Consider the following 17335-nt stretch of genomic DNA (forward strand, 5'->3'; position numbering starts at 1 on the left):
CTAAAGGAGATCAGTCCTGGGTGTTCATTGGAAGGACTGTTGTTGAAGCTGAAATTCCATTATTTTGGACATCTGATGCGAAGAGCTGACTCATTTGAAAAGACCTTGATGCTGGGAAAGATTGAAGGCTGGAGAAGGGGATGACAGAGGATGAGACGGTTGGATGACATCACTGACTCAATGGACATGGGTTTGGGTGGACTCTGGGAGTTGGTGATGAACAGGGAGGCCTGGCATGCTGTGGTTCATGGGGTCGCAAAGAGTCAGACACCACTGAGCAACTGAACTGAACCATGACCAGGTGGGGTTTTTCCCTGGGATGCAAGGAGGGTGCAACACATGCAAATAAAATGCGATACTCCACACTAATAGAATGAAAGATAAAAATAATATGATCATTTCAGTAGATGTAGTAAAAGCATTAACAAAATATAACATTGCTTCATGATTGAAAAAAAAAAAAAAACACCTCAGTAGACTGAGGTTAGAAAGAACACACCTCAACATATTAAGGGCGTATACAACAAACCCAGTGCTAACACACTCAATGGAGAAAACATGAAAGCTTTTCCCCTAATATCAGGAACAAGATAAGAGTGCTAACTCTCATTACGCTTATTCACTAGAATTCTGGAAGTGCCAACTACAGCAATTAGGGAAAACAAAGAAATAAAAGACATCTAAATTAGAAAATAAGAAGTTGTTGCATAACACAGGTAGCTCAGCCTGATGCTCTGTGACAACCTAGAGGGGTGGAATGGGGGGAGGAGAGGGAGGGAGGTTCCAGAAGGAGGGGATATACATATACTTATGGCTGATTCAGCGTCGCTGTATGGCAGAAACCAATACAACATTGTAAAGCAATTATCCTTCAATTAAAAATAAAATTTTGAAAAAAAAAGACATAAATGTTTTCTATTACTGATGATTATGATCTTATATATTGAAAATTCCAAACTCAACTAGAAATCTGTTGGATATAATCAAAGAATTCAGAAAATTTGCAGGATATAAAAATCAATGCACAGAAATCAGTTGTTTTTCTATAAATGAATGATGAAACATGTGAAAAAAAAATTAAAGAAAACTCACAGAAAGATTCACAATAGCTAGGAATAAATCTAAGTACAAAAATGAAAGATCTGTACAACAAAAACTGCAAGACTTTCTGGAAAGAAATCAAAGAAGACACAAATAAATTGAAAGAAGACATATTGTGTTCATTATTGGAAGAGTTAATTTTGTTAAATGTCAGATAACTCCTTATCAAAACCCCAATGGCATTTTTATAGAAAGAGAAAAAACAATCCTAAAATTTGGATGAAATGACTAAAGATCCCAACTGGCCAAAGCAATCATGAGAAAGAAAAACAAAATCATAAGCACCATAGTTTCTAATTTGAAACTATACTACAAAACTATAGCAATTAAATCAGTATAATACTGGTGTAAAAATATACCTACAGACTAATGGAAAGCCTATAATTAAACCCCTGCATATACAGTCAGCTAAAATCTAACAATGGAGGCAGGAACATCCAACAGGAAAAGAAGACAAACTCTTCAACAGCGGTGTTCGAAAAATGGAAGAACCACATGCAGAAAAGTGAAATTGGACTCCTATTTTACACAATTCAGAAAATTAATTCAAAATGGATCAAAAAATTAAACCTAAGATCTGAAACCATAACACTCCTAGAAGGAAACAATGAGAAGACACTCCTCAATATTGGTCTTGTCATTGATATTTTAGATAGGACATCAAAACCAAAAACAACAACAAAATCAACAAATGGAACCACATCAAACAAAAGCTTCTGCACAGTAAAAGAAACAATCAATGAAATGAAAAGACAACCTACAGGATGGGAGGAAAATTCTTTAAATCATGTTTCAGAATAGGGGTTAATATCTAAAACATAAAAAGAACTCATAAAACAACCTGATCAAAAAATGCATAGAGGAACTGAACAGACATTTTTCCAAAGAAAACACGTAAATTGCCTACAAGGACATGAAAAAGTGCTCACCCTCATCACTAATCTGGAGAAGGGAATGGCTACCCAGTATTCTTGCCTGGAGAATCCCATTGACAGAGGAACCTGGCAGACTACAGTCCATGGATTCACAAAGAGTCAGACATGACCAAGCAACTATCACTAATTCTAAGGGAAATGCAAATTGAAACCATTATGAGGTCTCACCTCACACCTGTTAGGGTGTTGATCCTCAAGAAGATAAAAATAACAAACATTGGAGAGAATACAGACAAAAGGGGACTTTTCTTTGTGAACTGCTTGTGGGATTGTAAGCTGGTACAGCCACTATGGAGCACAGTATGGAAGTTCCTCGATAATTACAAGTAGAACCACCAGATGATCCACCAGTCCTGCTTCTAGGTATAAGCTCACAGATAATGAAGACTAGTTACTGAAGAGACACCTGCACTCCCATGTTGATAGTAGCATTATTAACAACAGCAATGATATGGAAATAACATAAATGTCTACCAACAAATAAATTGATAAAGAAAATGTGAGGGACTTCCCTAGTGGTGCAATGGATAGGACTTCACCTGCCAATGCAGGGGATGTTAAAAGAGGAAAAAGTCAGTCCCACCCTGATCACCTTTTCCACAAGTCTCCCCCGTCTTACAATAAGGAAAGTCACTCCATAGAAGCAAGGCATGAACTACTAAATGGGGCCCAGGGTTAATTATATGTAACTAGTTAACTGTTTCCATAAAGTAGTGCATTTTCCTGAGAAAAGATTTTCACTCATCATTAGAGGAAATAGCTCCTGTCAAATTCTAGTCAAAGACAGCCTGTGTCCAATGGGCAATGCCTTCCCAAACTGGCACATGGGGACCCAGAGAGCATGGGAGTGAAAGATGGGGAGAGGAGCCCCCAGACCAGCAGATTCCTGGGGTCTCCCTGGCCCAGGGCCAGGCTTCCCGCCGACCAGACTCCATCATGTCCCACGTGCTCATCCAGCTCCTTTGGCTGTAATAGTTTGCATAGGAGTGAAAAGGCCTAATCTAGATTCTGAGTATGTTTCAGTGGACCCTCTGGTCCCCAAAGCCAAACAGGTTATGCTGAAAAAACCTGAGAAGTCTTAACTCCCTCAAAGGGGAGCTTCCATGCAGCTCTTTGTATGCGTTGCCGAGTTATTGTCTCCCCTGCATTAAACTAAGAAAGCTTTGTCCATAATTTTTAGGTCTTTTTCCCCCACAGAAATCTCTTAATACTCATTCCTTGAATATCTTACAAGCCCATTTCCCCAGTCATGTAAATTCCTCAACTCAGCCTTTTAAAAGCCTTTTATATCAGATTTTAGTTTGACATGGAAAATTGTTTAAGATAGTTATTAACTGGCAGAGGTAACTGGGAAAAAATAATCAACACAGATTATTCAAGAGATACAGCAATAACATCTAATTTTTAATATTTCTAACTTCAACTGATATCACCTAAATTTAGTTCCCTAGTACATCAGTTCCTCTCAGTTGGCATACATTTTTACAGAATATAAAAGAAACATACTGAAACAAAAATGTCTCCTGACTCCCTGCTTCAGCTGGTGGTTTATAGCAGTCTGAGGGAGTAACAATAGAGCATCTGGAAGTTTTTCAATCCCCAATGATGGGTCTCCCCAGGATGGTGATTTATCTTCAAGTTCCGAATCAGCTACAAGATATGAGAGGAGAGTCACTCTGCTAGGAACCTGAGGACAGTGGGTGATTGGTGACTCTGACCTGCCCTTGAGATTAAAAGAGGAGAATGTATACCATGGAATATTACTCAGCCGTCAAAAAGAATTCATTTGAACCAGTCCTAATGAGATGGATGAAACTGGAGCCCCTTATACAGAGTGAAGTAAGCCAGGAAGATAAAGAACATTACAGCATACTAACACATATATATGGAATTTAGAAAGATGGTAACGATAACCCTATATGCAAAACAGAAAAAGAGACACAGAAATACAGAACAGACTTTTGAACTCTGTGGGAGAAGGTGAGGGTGGGATGTTTCAAAAGAACAGCATGTATACTATCTATGGTGAAACAGATCACCAGCCCAGGTGGGATGCATGAGACAAGTGCTCGGGCCTGGTGCACTGGGAAGACCCAGAGGAATCGGGTGGAGAGGGAGGTGGGAGGGGGATCGGGATGGGGAATACGTGTAAATCTATGGCTGATTCATATCAATGTATGACAAAACCCACTGAAATGTTGTGAAGTAATTAGCCTCCAACTAATAAAAAAATTTAAAAAAATAAATAAATAAATAAAAGAGGAGAATGAAGACGTGAGCAGAGAAGCTCTGAACCAAAACGCACACTGTGTGCTGCTAGAGTGATGCGCGCTCTGGGAGACCAGGAGACAGAGAGGTGGCTCCTGGCCAAGGGAATCTTGCAGGAGATGACAATCCACAAGGGGCCTGATGGGCTGGGCCTGAAGTGGGAAAGGCACAGACAGGAAAGCTGAGTTCACACCAGGAAATGCAAAGAGAACACTTTGCTTGGAGTGGAAACTTTATGTCAGAGCACAGAGTGACCATGGTGTTTAAGTAACAGTTGTCCAGACAACAAGTTCTGACTGTATAGCACAGGGAAATATATTCAACATCCTGGGATAAACAATAACTGAAAAGAGTATAAAAAAGAATCTATGTATAACTGAGTCACTTTGCTGTACAGCAAAAAATTAACACAACATTGTAATTCCACTATACTTCAATTAAAAAAAAAAAACTAGTAAAAACAAAATAGTCGGCCCATCTCAGTATCAGTGAGCTCACCAAGTACCCAAATCCTGGTTTCTAATGCCAGTCTGCAATCAGAGGAACCAAGGCTCCTGTTGGTGCCAGAACTGAGACATGTGTTAGGGAACTTAAATGAACAGTCTCCTTTAGGCCTCAGAGACAAAGCAGAGCAGACCTCTGACCTGGCTTCTAGCCTGCCTGGACACTGCCCTAACTGGGAGGGGGTGGGAGCAACTGCCTGCTGTGAGCGCAAAACTCGCAGCACCTTAGATAAGATGGGGGAGAGATCTTGAGATTGTTGAGACCCTGGAGGACTCCTGGCCAACCAAGACCCAGGCTTAACTGTATTCCAAGTTTCACAAGAAAGAACAAACAGCATTAACATGAAACCAGAGCTGTAATTTGGTTACAGATTGATGATATCAGCTTGCGACCATCCTGGGATTATAAGCGGGAACCCAGAACTCCAATCTTTGAAGTCTCACCCATGGAGCGGATGTGTTGCCTGGGACCCTTTCCCAATTGGGACTCCAGACGTGCTGTGACACGGGACTTCCCAGAGCTGTTAAAGTCTGGATGTTGGTCAATACCCAATTTGGTGATGTATTCTCTGATCTATTTCTCTTTCCTTTTAATGTTACTATGTTGAAAGTAAGCTAGATAATTCTCTAGTAAATATCTGTATTATTTATTTGTATATAATGAGTGGCTCATTTTGTTAACAAAACCTTCGAACCTGAGACAAAAGTGAAAACTTTTAGCGAAACAGCAGGAAATACACGAGATGGACCCATTGCATCTCATCTTGTTAGAATGTAAAGAAGGCTGAAAACAAAACATGTACATTTTCATTAAAAAATACTTCATTGCTAAAAGACACTAACCATCATCTGACAAGAGTTGCCACAAACTTTCAATATGTAAAAAAAAGAAAAAGAAAAAGAAAAAAAAAACACCTCAGTATCTGCAAAGCACAATAACTGAAAAACAATAAAACAAGATATACCCATATTTTATGTCCTGTTCCTTTCAGTACTCAAATTTTTATGTAAATATGTACAGCTGAATATCCCTTGATTTGTTTATCCTGGTGCTATGCTGGGGCAAAAGAACTGTCCCTTACAGCATAAGAAATTTAGAGACATCAGTTACTAACAGATTACGTGGAAGCAGAAGTGCTCCCAGATAGTTCCATTTTCTAGACAGAAAAAGTCAACAGATCAGAGTGGAAAAGTTAATGTACACACCCCTAACTGCTGTCTCTGATGAGTTTTCCACCCAAAGCAGAGATGTTACACTTGCTGTGATTCAAATGCTGCTAAGTGTGCTATACCTTGAAACTCACTATCTCAAAGTGGGAATGTCAGCCTGCTCCTAAGCATCTGGGTCATCAACTGTGTCTCTGAGAAACTGGCCAGTCAGGCCTGACATGATCAATTTAGAGCATTAAAAACTAAAGAACAAAACAAAACCCTTAAACCATTAACATCGTAAGGTTGATTTTTTTTCTCTTTTCTTTTTTTTTTTTCTTTTTGAGACCTCACCACTTAAATGGGTTGGTGACAACAGCCTACTAGATACTTGCTTGGGAACTGAGGCGACTCATCTCTCAGCAGACTAAATGCCTCAACATCCAAATTTCCAAAAAAGGCATTCTGTGTGGGTGGTATTTCACGAAGCCCCAGTCCACACCCCGTCTCCCGCTTCTGAGTTGTGCTTTCGAACAGGGCCACTTTGATGACCTTCTCCCCAGATGGGCGTACTTTGAGGGGGGGAATAGGAGGTCAGCGAGCAAAATGTAGTTTCTCAGATATCAAACCGGTTACCATAAACAGTTTAGAAAAGAAAAGGGTAGTTTTCTGGGCCTGGACTGGGCACACAGAAGGGAGACTGAACAACGCTGCAAAGGTGGGCAGTAGCAGGAAGGCCAAGATCTGATTTGGGACAAAACCAAGATGCCCAGGGCAGGCTGCAGGCTGCAAATCATAGCCTTCATACTCCTCTAAGTCCCTCTTCTCCTCCCGGCGACCCGTTTCACAGGGGAGGAGGGGGAGTGATAGGTAGGACCGGACTCCGCAGGCACCCCAGCCTCCAACTGCCATCTGGCGCCCACAGCCCCGCCTGTTATTGTGCGCTGGAGGACCAGGAACTGCTCCCAGCCCTGCACATTCTGGAAATGGCAGTCAAGCAGCCCCACAAGACTGGGAGTTGACTGTGGCTCAATTAAAGAATAAATTTTTCAAATTAAGAGATCTTCAGAAAACACATTCCATCTGCTACATTTCATGAAATCAGCTGAGTAACAGTCAGGATTTTCTCCTTTCCTTTCTGCAAACCAATTTTCCAGGACAAAAAAAAAAAAAAAAAAGGTATGATCCAGTGAAGACTCACAGCTGACTAGTGGCAGCAACTACACCAAAGCTTAAGAGGAGCCTAGCAGCGACGGCTATACAAAAGGCCTAATTACAGATCAGCCCTGCAACCGCCATTCCACCTTCAACAAGGCTGCTAAAAGGCTTCCCCAGTCCCCACAACCAGAGATACGACAGTACTACCAGACAGGTGGGGGGATGCAAAAGTCTCTGTGCTCTCTCACCTCTCTAGACCCATCCATGCCGGGGTCACGATATAGAACCCTGCTTTGGGGAAACTGTCTCCTAAGGTGTCTGGTTACATGGGCCAGGGCCCTCGGTCTTATGTGCCCTCTAACAAACTAAGGGCACCCCAGCCAGAATCATGACTGCCCATCATGCCCTGCAATAGCGGGAGCCAACAGAAGAGTCACTTAAGGTCATTCACCTCACCCCTATGCCCTACCAAGGCACCCGGCCCCTAAGCCAACCAACAAGCAAAGGATCTGGCCCCAAGTTGGCAGCAGGCCCTTTAGTTCACTAAGGAGAGCAGGCTAGCAACTTAAGGAGCAACTCCAGGAAGCCAAAGCCAGTGAAAGATGGCCAACCATAGCACGTATAAGAGGCCGGGGCCAGAGGAAGTGTTGGGGGAGTGTGTAATTTCCTTGGTTCTGTTTCATCACAACAAAAATTTGAACCAACAGACCAGCATTGCAGCCCTCAGATGGGCCAGCGTTAAAGCTCTCTGACAGACCAGTGTTACAGCTCCGTGTTACACCTCAGTTTTATTTAGAAAACAAAAAGGCGTGAGGGCATGCCGACCCAAAAGACGCGAAGACGAGAGAGAGAGAGATCCCTGGTCCTCTGACTCCTCTTTTTATATGTTTTTCTCCTCCCCCTGGGCCTGCCCTATGTGAATTGGGCTAGCCCTGAATGCTCTTTGTTCTACCTGAGGTTCTTACTCTGGTCCTTGGACCTTCAGTTCAGTTCAGTTCAGTCGCTCAGTCGTGTCCGACTCTGCAATCCCATGAATCGCAGCACCCCAGGCCTCCCTATCCATCACCAACTCCCGGAGTTCACTCAAACTCATGCCCATCGAGTCGGTGATGCCATCCAGCCATCTCATCCTCTGTCATCCCCTTCTCCTCCTGCCCCCAATCCCTCCCAGCATCAGGGTCTTTTCCAATGAGTCAACTCTTTGCATGAGGTGGCCAAAGTACTGGAGTTTCAGCTTCAGCATCAGTCCATCCAATGAACACCCAGGACTGATCTCCTTTACGATGGACTGTTTGGATCTCCTTGCAGTCCAAGGGACTCTCAAGAGTCTTCTCCAACACCACAGTTGCTGAGCTGGGATGGTGAGGGGCATTGGGCCTCCCCCTCTTGCTAATCTCAGGCCACAGAGTCCTTATAACAATGTCCATCTAAGGGTGAGTGATATTTTCCATGGTCGGCTATAGTTTTATATATCCTTGTTGAACTGGCAATGCATGTTGTTGCTTGTTGACCTGGGCAGAGACAAAATGGGCTAGACAATTGATAATACATGGAGCAATCATAAGCAGCATCAATATGGTATAACAAGGATTAGTAGAGGCATTAGCCAACTCCAAATTCCCGTCACCAGGAAGATCCCCCAAAGAGAGATTGCAGCCACCCAGAGAACTCTCCAGCTCATTCTTTGAGATCCTGTAGGGTCTGAATGTTTTTCTTGAGGACTGTGAGACTTTCTTTAACTTAGCTGGAGGTATTTACCCAGAAACAACACTTCTCATTCAAGATGGCTCAAGTCCCTCCTTGTTCAGGGATCAGAAGATCTATCTCCTGTCTGTTCTGGAGTACAACCCCTGCCAAGCTGTGTTGGCTCTTTAGAGCTGTCCTGAGAAATCTTATCCCCAGAAACTTAATTTTGGGGTGTTCATTAGAATGGCACTCATTTGTGGTCCTGAATAGGTATCTGAGATCTCCCAGGGGCTCACAGGTGTATTGAGTGTCCTCTTCTGTTTTCTTCCATGGCTTGACTGGTGAGTAGTGAATCCAGGAGTTGTGTCCTGGTACCTTGACTGCTGTGGGGGTAGAAAGTATTACAGAGTAGGGGTCCTTCCATGTGGGCTGGAGTTGAGCCTTTGGGCACCCATCTTTCTGGACTTTAATAGGGCTTGAGTCCCTGGACCATATAGTGGTGACTCTTTAGTATCTTTTGGGTCCTGGTTGACACCCTCACAAGTGTATATCCTGTTGGAGTTGCCCAATGGCATGGTGTAAGACTGGAGGGTCTGAACCTCTGGATCTAGGAAGAGGTCACTGACATAAACAAAAGGTCTCCCATATAGCATTCTATAAGGACTAAAACCAACCTGTTCCTTAGGGGCAATACAGGTGCGGAGGAGAGCTATCGGTAAAGCCTCCTTCCATCCCAGGGAGGTCTCCTGGGTTATCTTTTTTATCGCTGATTTTAAGAATTCGTTGGCTCTTTCTACTTTTCCTGAAAACTGAGGCCTGTGGGCACAATGGAGATAATAAGTAATGCCCAATGCTTTATAGACCCCTTGGGTGACCTTAGAAGTAAATGATGCCCCATTGTCACTTTGTAATGACCTGGGCAGACCAAATCTCAGGATGATTTCATGGGCCAATTTTTTACCACCTCCTCAGCCTTCTCAGTCTGGGTGGGAAAGCCTTCAATCCATCCTGTGAATGTATCTATCATGACTAATAGGTATTTATACACTTGAGAAACTGGCATCTGGGTGAAGTCCATCTGCCAGTCCTCTCCTGGGTAGGTCCCACATCATTGGATGGGCTGGGCCAGCTGGGGTCTTCAAGCTCCTTGGGGGTTGTTTAATTGGCAAGTGGGAGAAGAGGAGACCACCTGCCTTATAGTCGTTTGGAGGCCTGTTCCTCTGAAGGAACTTTCTAGGAATCTTTGGAGGGCCTTCTCCCCTAAATGAGTGGTGGCATTTAAGGAGTTAACCAACTTCCATTGAAGATTCTCAGGCAGAAAAAGGAGTCCCTCCTTTGGGAACCACCCCACATGATCTTCTTGAAAGCCCTCACTCTTAGCTTTAAGAGTCTCACTTTCAGTATATGAAGGAGTTTCTGGAAAATTAGTCTGTGCAACTAAGGTGGCAACCCCTATTTGGTCATGGTTCTGTAACGCTGCTTTTTTAGCTGTCTGATCAGCTGCTTGGTTCCCTCATGCCACTTCCATGCTCCCTTTCTGGTGTCCTTTACAGCGGGAGACTGAAACCTCAGCGGGCAGATGGACTGCTTCCAAGAGTCTAAGGATTTGATCACCATATTTGATTGGGGACCCTCGGGTGGTTAAGTGGCCTCTTTCTTTCCAATAGCAGCATATACATGTAGCATCAGAAAGGCATACTTGGAGTCTGTGTAAATAGCTACTCTTTTTCCTGTTCCCAGCTTTAAAGCTCGAGTCAGGACTATGAGCTCAGCTAACTGGGTTGAAGTACCTGGTGGCAAAGGTTTAACCTCTATGGTCTCAAAATTGGAGACTACTGCATATCCAGCTCTTCTTTTTCCATCTAAGAAGACAAAGCTGCTTCCATCAATGTACCAGATTTCCTCAGGATTGGCCAGAGGATCTTCTGGCTATCCCTCTCGGGGTTTTGACCAGTGGTCCAAGGTTTCTAGGCAAGAGTGAAAAGGGAGAGAGCCCTCAGTGTAGGCAGGAGTGTGACTGGGTTAAGAACCTCAAAAGGTGATATAGTGAGGCCTCGATTTTCCATCAGCACTACTTGATATCTGAGGATTCTTTGATCAGACATCCATAAATGACCTCTCCCATTTAGGAGTTTTTTCACTTGGTGGCTGGTAAAAACAGTTATTTTACCCTCAAAAGAGAGTTTCAAAGCATCTTCTATCAAGACTACAGTGGCTGGTTAAAACAGTTATTTTACCCTCAAAAGAGAGTTTCAAAGCATCTTCTATCAAGACTACAATAGCTGCAAGATTTCAAAGGCAGGGAGAGATTTCTTCTCAATAAAGGCGGACAGTCAGGGACCACTAGAACCTGGTGGGAAAATATTTGTCCATCCCAGCAACAAAGTGCTCAGGTGAATTTTTTGGTAATTCTTTTTCCTGTAGCACCCAAAATGGTAAAGGTTTGGGAGGAGAAGGCTCTGGAGTAGGAGATCAGGACAGAGTAGGTAGCCCCTGTGTCGAGCAAGAAATTCTCGGACCTACCTGCCACATCCAGTTGCACCCTTGGCTCCAGCCCTGTGATGGTTATCTGTGACAGGCGGGCTGGCTAGAGCGGGCTGCTTCAGTCCTATTGAACCATTGTGAGGGAAGGCTTGGTGCTTGACCTTGAGGCTCTTGGGTCCCCAGGGCAGAATGCTGCCCACTGTCGCAGTTTATGGCATTTGTAGCAAGCCATTTTAGGTAACTTGTCACGGTTTTGACACTCTTTGGCCCAATGCCCCATCTGTCTACAAATTAGGCATTTGCCTGGTGCCTTGTCCTTCAAGGACTTGGGGTTTACCGTAGGGCTTCCCTGGAGGGTGGCCAGCATCTGGGCATACCTTGTCTCTTTCCTTCTCTCTCTCTCCTGGGCCTTGGCCTCCCTCTCCTGTTCTGTTATAAAAGGTGTTGGTGGCTGTCTGGACCATCTCATCTAAAGAGGCAGCACGGTCCTGCTGCTGTAGCTGTTGTAACTTTATTCTGATGTCTGATGCCCATTGGGACAGGAGTTTGTCCTTTAAAATCACCTGTCCCTCGTAAGAGTCTAAGTCCAGATTGATAAACTTTTGGAGGGCCTCTTTTAGCCTTTCCAGAAAGGTAATGGGGTTCTCATTGGGCTCCTGAGTTATTGCTGAGACTGGGCACAGTCCCACAAGTAATAGGCTTCCTTCTATTTCCAAGGGTGGGTGGACTTCCTTAGGGGTGAGTCTTTCTGAAGCTTATCCTACCCAGTACTGTTGCAACCTGAGAGCTAGGCATTCCTGGATCAGGGTGCAGATCCCCAGGCAAGCCGAGGTGTGACAACCTCCTGGAGATGAAATCTCTGGGCAGGTTGAGGCATGTCGACCTCCTGGGACCCCTGGACTGGTGGATCCCCGAGTAGGTTAAGGCATGACAACCTTTCGAGGACCAGATTCCTAGGCAGGTGGAGGCAGGTCGACTTCCTGGGACCCCCGGACTGGAGTTGGGCATCCCCAAGGTCTCCAGCATGACCAGTGCTGGGTAGGATTAAGAGGTTGTAATTTTAACTCATTGCCAGTTTGTTCACCACAGATGGGAATAGATAGCATGAGTAAAGCAATCCAAGCCTGTGCCCTGAGACTGGGAACCTGGTGAAACAGTCAGAAACCTTATCCTCTTACTGCTCTGAGGGAATGTAAGTCACTGATTTCCTCCCCTAGTCCTCCATAAGAGCAGCTTAGCGTGTTTCAAATGGTAAACATTCCATTGTCATAGACTCACTTTAGGTAATAACATAAGTAATGACAAAGGAGTGGGTTATCTGGCCCTGTTGGAGGCATTTGAGTATTTTAATAATAGGCTGGGTGGAGCAATGCTGCCTACAAGGGGGCAGGGTCCTGGTTGTAGGAGTTAGTAAGTGGCTTAAGAACAAACTGATGAGAGGCAACAGACCAGATGTTCCATAAAAGTGGAGTGGAGATTTGATCCAGGAGTATGTGTGTAACTTTAGGAGAAGGGTGGTAAGGGTTTGGGCCCAAATGGCCTGCAGGACTAACTCCCAAAGTGGCAAACATTATCCCTGGAAGCCCAGTTGCCTCTGAAGGGATGCCAACACATGGACTTCTAGCAGGCATGGTGTGCCTGTCACCCGCCCTGGTGCATTCACTGAGAGATGCTGATGTTGTACATGTAGGAAACATGGAAGATGAAAGCCTGAACATCTAGAGGGATTGGATATTATATAGTATTTCCCTCCCAAGGGCCAGCTATATTCTGGTTGTCCCTCCAGAAGATTGTAGAGGCAACATTGTGGGTCCAGATAGGACCCAGGGAAAGAGCATGAAACAGGAGGGAAGAAGGGCAGGGCACAAATTTTGAAAGAATCACATAGCACAAGGGCATAACATAAACCAATTAAAATCAAATGGGTCCAAAATGACAAGTCAAATTCAACTAAACTTTGATCCCCAATCCGTAAGCTAAATGACACACCCAGAGGTGGCAGGACAGCTCCAGTTCAGTTCAGTTCAGTTCAGTAGCTCAGTCCTGTCCGACTCTGCGATCTCATGAATCGCAGCACCCCAGGCCTCCCTGTCCATCACCAACTCCTGCAGTTTACTCAAACTCATGTCCATCGAGTCGGTGATGCCATCCAGCCATCTCATCCTCTGTCGTCCCCTTCTCCTCCTGCCCCCAATCCCTCCCAGCATCAGGGTCTTTTCCAATGAGTCAACTCTTCGCATGAGGTGGCGAAAGTATTGGAGTTTCAGCTTCAGCATCAGTCCTTTCAATGAACACCCAGGACTTATCTCCTTTAGGATGGACTGTTTGGATCTCCCTGCAGTCCAAGGGACTCTCAAGAGTCTTCTCCAACACCATAGTTCAAAAGCATCAATTTTTTGGTGCTCAGCTTTCTTCACAGTCCAACTCTCACATCCATACATGACTACTGGAAAAACCATAGCCTTGACTAGACGGACCTTTGCTGACAAAGTAATGTCTCTGCTTTTAAATATGCTATCTAGGTTGGTCATAACTTTCTTTCCAAGGGGTAAGCATCTTTTAACTTCATGGCTGCAATCACCATCTGCAGTGATTTTGGAGCCCAGAAAAATAAAGTCTGCCACTCTTTCCACTGTCTCCCCATCTATTTCCCATGAAGTGATGGGTCCAGATGCCATGATCTTAGTTTTCTGAATGTTGAGCTTTAACCCAACTTTTTCACTCTCGTCTTTCACTTTCAACAAGAGGCTTTTTAGTTCCTCTTCACTTTCTGCCATAAGGCACTGTCAAAAGACAGAGGAGTGGGTGGTTCCCCAATGGTTGGAACGATCCTCCCACTTACTAGCATATGAATTCACGCAGCAAAAACCAGCCACACCACATTCCATGGCCAAAACATGTGCCCTCTGCAATGGCCCACACCCTGCAGACTGTGCTGCTCTCCGAATCCAAACAAATCCCCCTCTTACCTATTGCTGTGTCTCTAACTGATTTTTTGCAATAAGACACCAGAGCCTGAGCCTCATTAGGTCCTGAAGCCAGGCACCATGGGTTTTGGCCAGGCTCAAGTCCTGGGAGAGAGGAGCTGAAGGACGGGAGGAAAAAGCAGCAGGGAAAACGTGCTAAGGAATTCTTTTCATAACCTGCTGGAAAATCTGCTAAATTCCTGACCTGTGCCCAGTTTTCACGGGCCTGATCCTTGGCACAAACAAGATTAAGGACAGAAGAACCCCTACCAGCTTGCATAACAGCTACTGGGGCCCAGCAGATAGTGGAGCCTTTGGGACATACTGAGTGGGCCCTGCCATAGTTCCTCACTTCACACACTGCTGCTTGCCTGTTCACAGGAGGCTCGAGGAAAAGAGAAACAGGAGATTGTAAAAGAATTCAGATTTTTGTTAGGCATATGTCCTTCTAGCCGTAGGAGTGAGGACACTTCCTACCTTAACCGGAGCTCTTTTGGAATCTGAGCGTGAGCCACGTGAGCTTTCTGCTGAGTTTGTTTTTCACTGTTTCAGTTCCCAGCACTCTGGACTTCCTGTCGCTTCCCCTCTGCTGGGTTTTCTTCGCGTTCAGCTTCCACTGTGGGAGCTTTCGCTGAGTTGGGCTTGTGCTGAGCTTGGCGTCTTCCTTGCGGGGACCATGCCGAGATTGTTTCAGCCAGGTAAAATCTGAGAAAGGACACCATAGATGTCCGGGGAGTTTGTAATTTCCTCAGTTCTGTCTTGTCACAACAAACATTTGAAGCGACTGACCAGCTTTACAGCCCTCAGACGGGCCAGTGTTACTACTCTCGGACAGACCAATGATACAACTCCATGTTATGACTCATATTTTTTAAGAAAATAAAGGAAAATACGTCCTCTAGGCGTGAGGGCATGCTGGCCCAACAGAGGTGAAGAGAAGAAACACAGAGATGCACGGCCCCTTGACTCCTCTTTTTATATGTTTTCTCTCCTCCCCATGAGCCTTAACTACCTAAATTGGATTAGCCAGTACTGTTTGTTCTACCTGAGGTTCTCATTCTCCTCCTCAGACCTCCTTTGTTCTATTTTCCCGGCTTTCCCTTCCTTGTCTTTAGTCACCATCATTCTGGACTCCTTTTCTCTATTATCACTACCTAACAGAAGAGACGGGAAGCCAGGTGTAAGGAGAGAGAGACAGAAAGAGACCAAGGATCACAGACAGACTCGGAGACGGCAAGAGGGAGATGCAGACACACAGACAGACAGGCACACACAACGCGCGCGCGCGTGTGCACACACACACACACACACACACACACACACACGGAGGCGGAGACAGACAGAGGGAGACAGACTGACTGACAGACGGCAAACGGGAGACAGACACGGGAGAGAGGATGGCATCCGATCCGAGACAGACACACTGGCACAACTGTGACCACCCCAGAGAGAGGCCGTGCGGAAGAAGCCGCTTCCCCAAGGGAGGGGGCGTTCCCTTGGGGCGGCCCAGGCTGGACGCGGTGCCCTGGGGCTGGCAGTCCCCCGTGGGGTCCCCAAGACTTCCTCGCAGCCGAGGTCTCAAAGGTCCCCTTCAGCTTGGCTACCTAAGGCAAGACCCAGGCCAAGCGCCCAGGCCAGAGGGTGAGAGTGTGAGAATGTGTGTGTGAGTGTGTTGGTGGGCGAGGGTGTGGTCAGGCCGACTGGGGGCCAGGTGGATACCCACGATGGAGGGGGGAGGGTGTGGAGCCGGGGGTTGGGAGCCTGTGTGGTCCTCTTGCTGTCTCTCTCTCCCTCTTTCTCAGTCTCCTTTACCTGTGGTTTCCGGTTCTTCACCTGTCGGGGGGCGGGGTGGGGGGGGGGGGGTCTGTGTGTGTGCACGGTCGCATAGGAGGCTGGGGCTGGGGGTTGGGTAGCCTCCAGGATTGCCTGAGGCGTGCCGAGGGAGCCCCAGACTGGTTTCCTGGAAGCTGAATGTGGAGGGGCTCGCAGGCCGCGCGGAGGCAACCCAGGTCTGCAGCAGAAGTTGGAACCCCAGCCACCCACCCCGGGAGGGGTTGGGGCTGCAGGGGCCCAAGAGTTGGGACGCCGCTGCCTGCGAGGGACGCCTGCTGACTGGCCAGCCGGCCGGCTGGCAGGCAGGCAACAGCTCTGAGCGCAGTGGGGTGCGAGGGGCCAAGGGCAGGTGGGGCTTGGGGCGCCAGCCGCGCCGGGGGGCCGGGGGCTAAAGGAGAGGGGCGGCAAGAAGCCTACAGCACCCGGTATTCCCAGGCGGTCTCCCATCCAAGTACTAACCAAGCCCGACCCTGCTTAGCTTCCGAGATCAGACGAGTTCCGGCGCGTTCAGGGTGGTATGGCCAGTAGAGGAGGCGGCTGCCGCTGGATGCCCTAATAGCCCTGCACTGTGCCTCCCTTTCGCTCTGACCTGCCGGTCGGGCCAGCCGGCCGCACCTCTCCACGGGCCTCGCGCTGTACTTAAGCCGCACGACCAGGGCCGGCAACCTGGCGGCCAACCAATGCAGCCCAGCCCCCGCACAAGGACACCCCAGGCCAGCACCTGCCTGGCCCAGCCCGGGGTCCTGAGGGTTGCCGGGACCCCGAGCGCCGGCCGGGCGTGCGTGCGGGGACTGGGGGCTGGGGTGAGGGGCGCGGAGGTCTCGGCGCCCTCCCACCCTGGGCCTCTCCAGGCCCGCCCCCGCTCGGCGCCCCCCCCCCCCCGCCCCCATCCCGTTCGCTGCTCAGGGCCACGTGGCCCCAGAGGTGTCTGGCTTCAGGGCCGCCGCTGCCCGCGGCCCGCGGTCCTCTGAGCCTCCTGGGGGCATAGGCGCAGCCCAGCCGGGGCCCTGAGCCCTCATCCTGCCGGAGGTTTCCCTTGCCCCCACGCCGTCTTGGAGTCTGTCTCTGAACCTTCGTCTCTTTCTGCCTCTGAGTCTCCTGACCCCCGGCCTCTCACAGGCGCTGTGGGTCTGGCTCTGGCTGAGGAGCTTGCGCCGGCCGGCTGTCTCCCTTGGCCTGGGTGCGTGCGAGTGTCTGTGTGTGTGTCCGTGTCCCTGCGCCTGCCTGTCGCTCGTCCGCTCTCTCAGGAAGG

At 47.1% G+C, this 17335-nt stretch overlaps 1 pseudogene; it reads right to left on the bottom strand.

Annotated features, from left to right (window-relative positions):
* Window positions 1-16493: 16493 nt before the first annotated feature.
* LOC122688824 lies at window positions 16494-16613 on the bottom strand (annotated as a pseudogene).
* Between the last annotated feature and the right edge of the window lie 722 nt (window positions 16614-17335).

The sequence above is a fragment of the Cervus elaphus genome, chromosome 33 (assembly GCF_910594005.1).
Source record: "Cervus elaphus chromosome 33, mCerEla1.1, whole genome shotgun sequence".
In the NCBI taxonomy this organism is placed as follows: domain Eukaryota; kingdom Metazoa; phylum Chordata; class Mammalia; order Artiodactyla; family Cervidae; genus Cervus; species Cervus elaphus.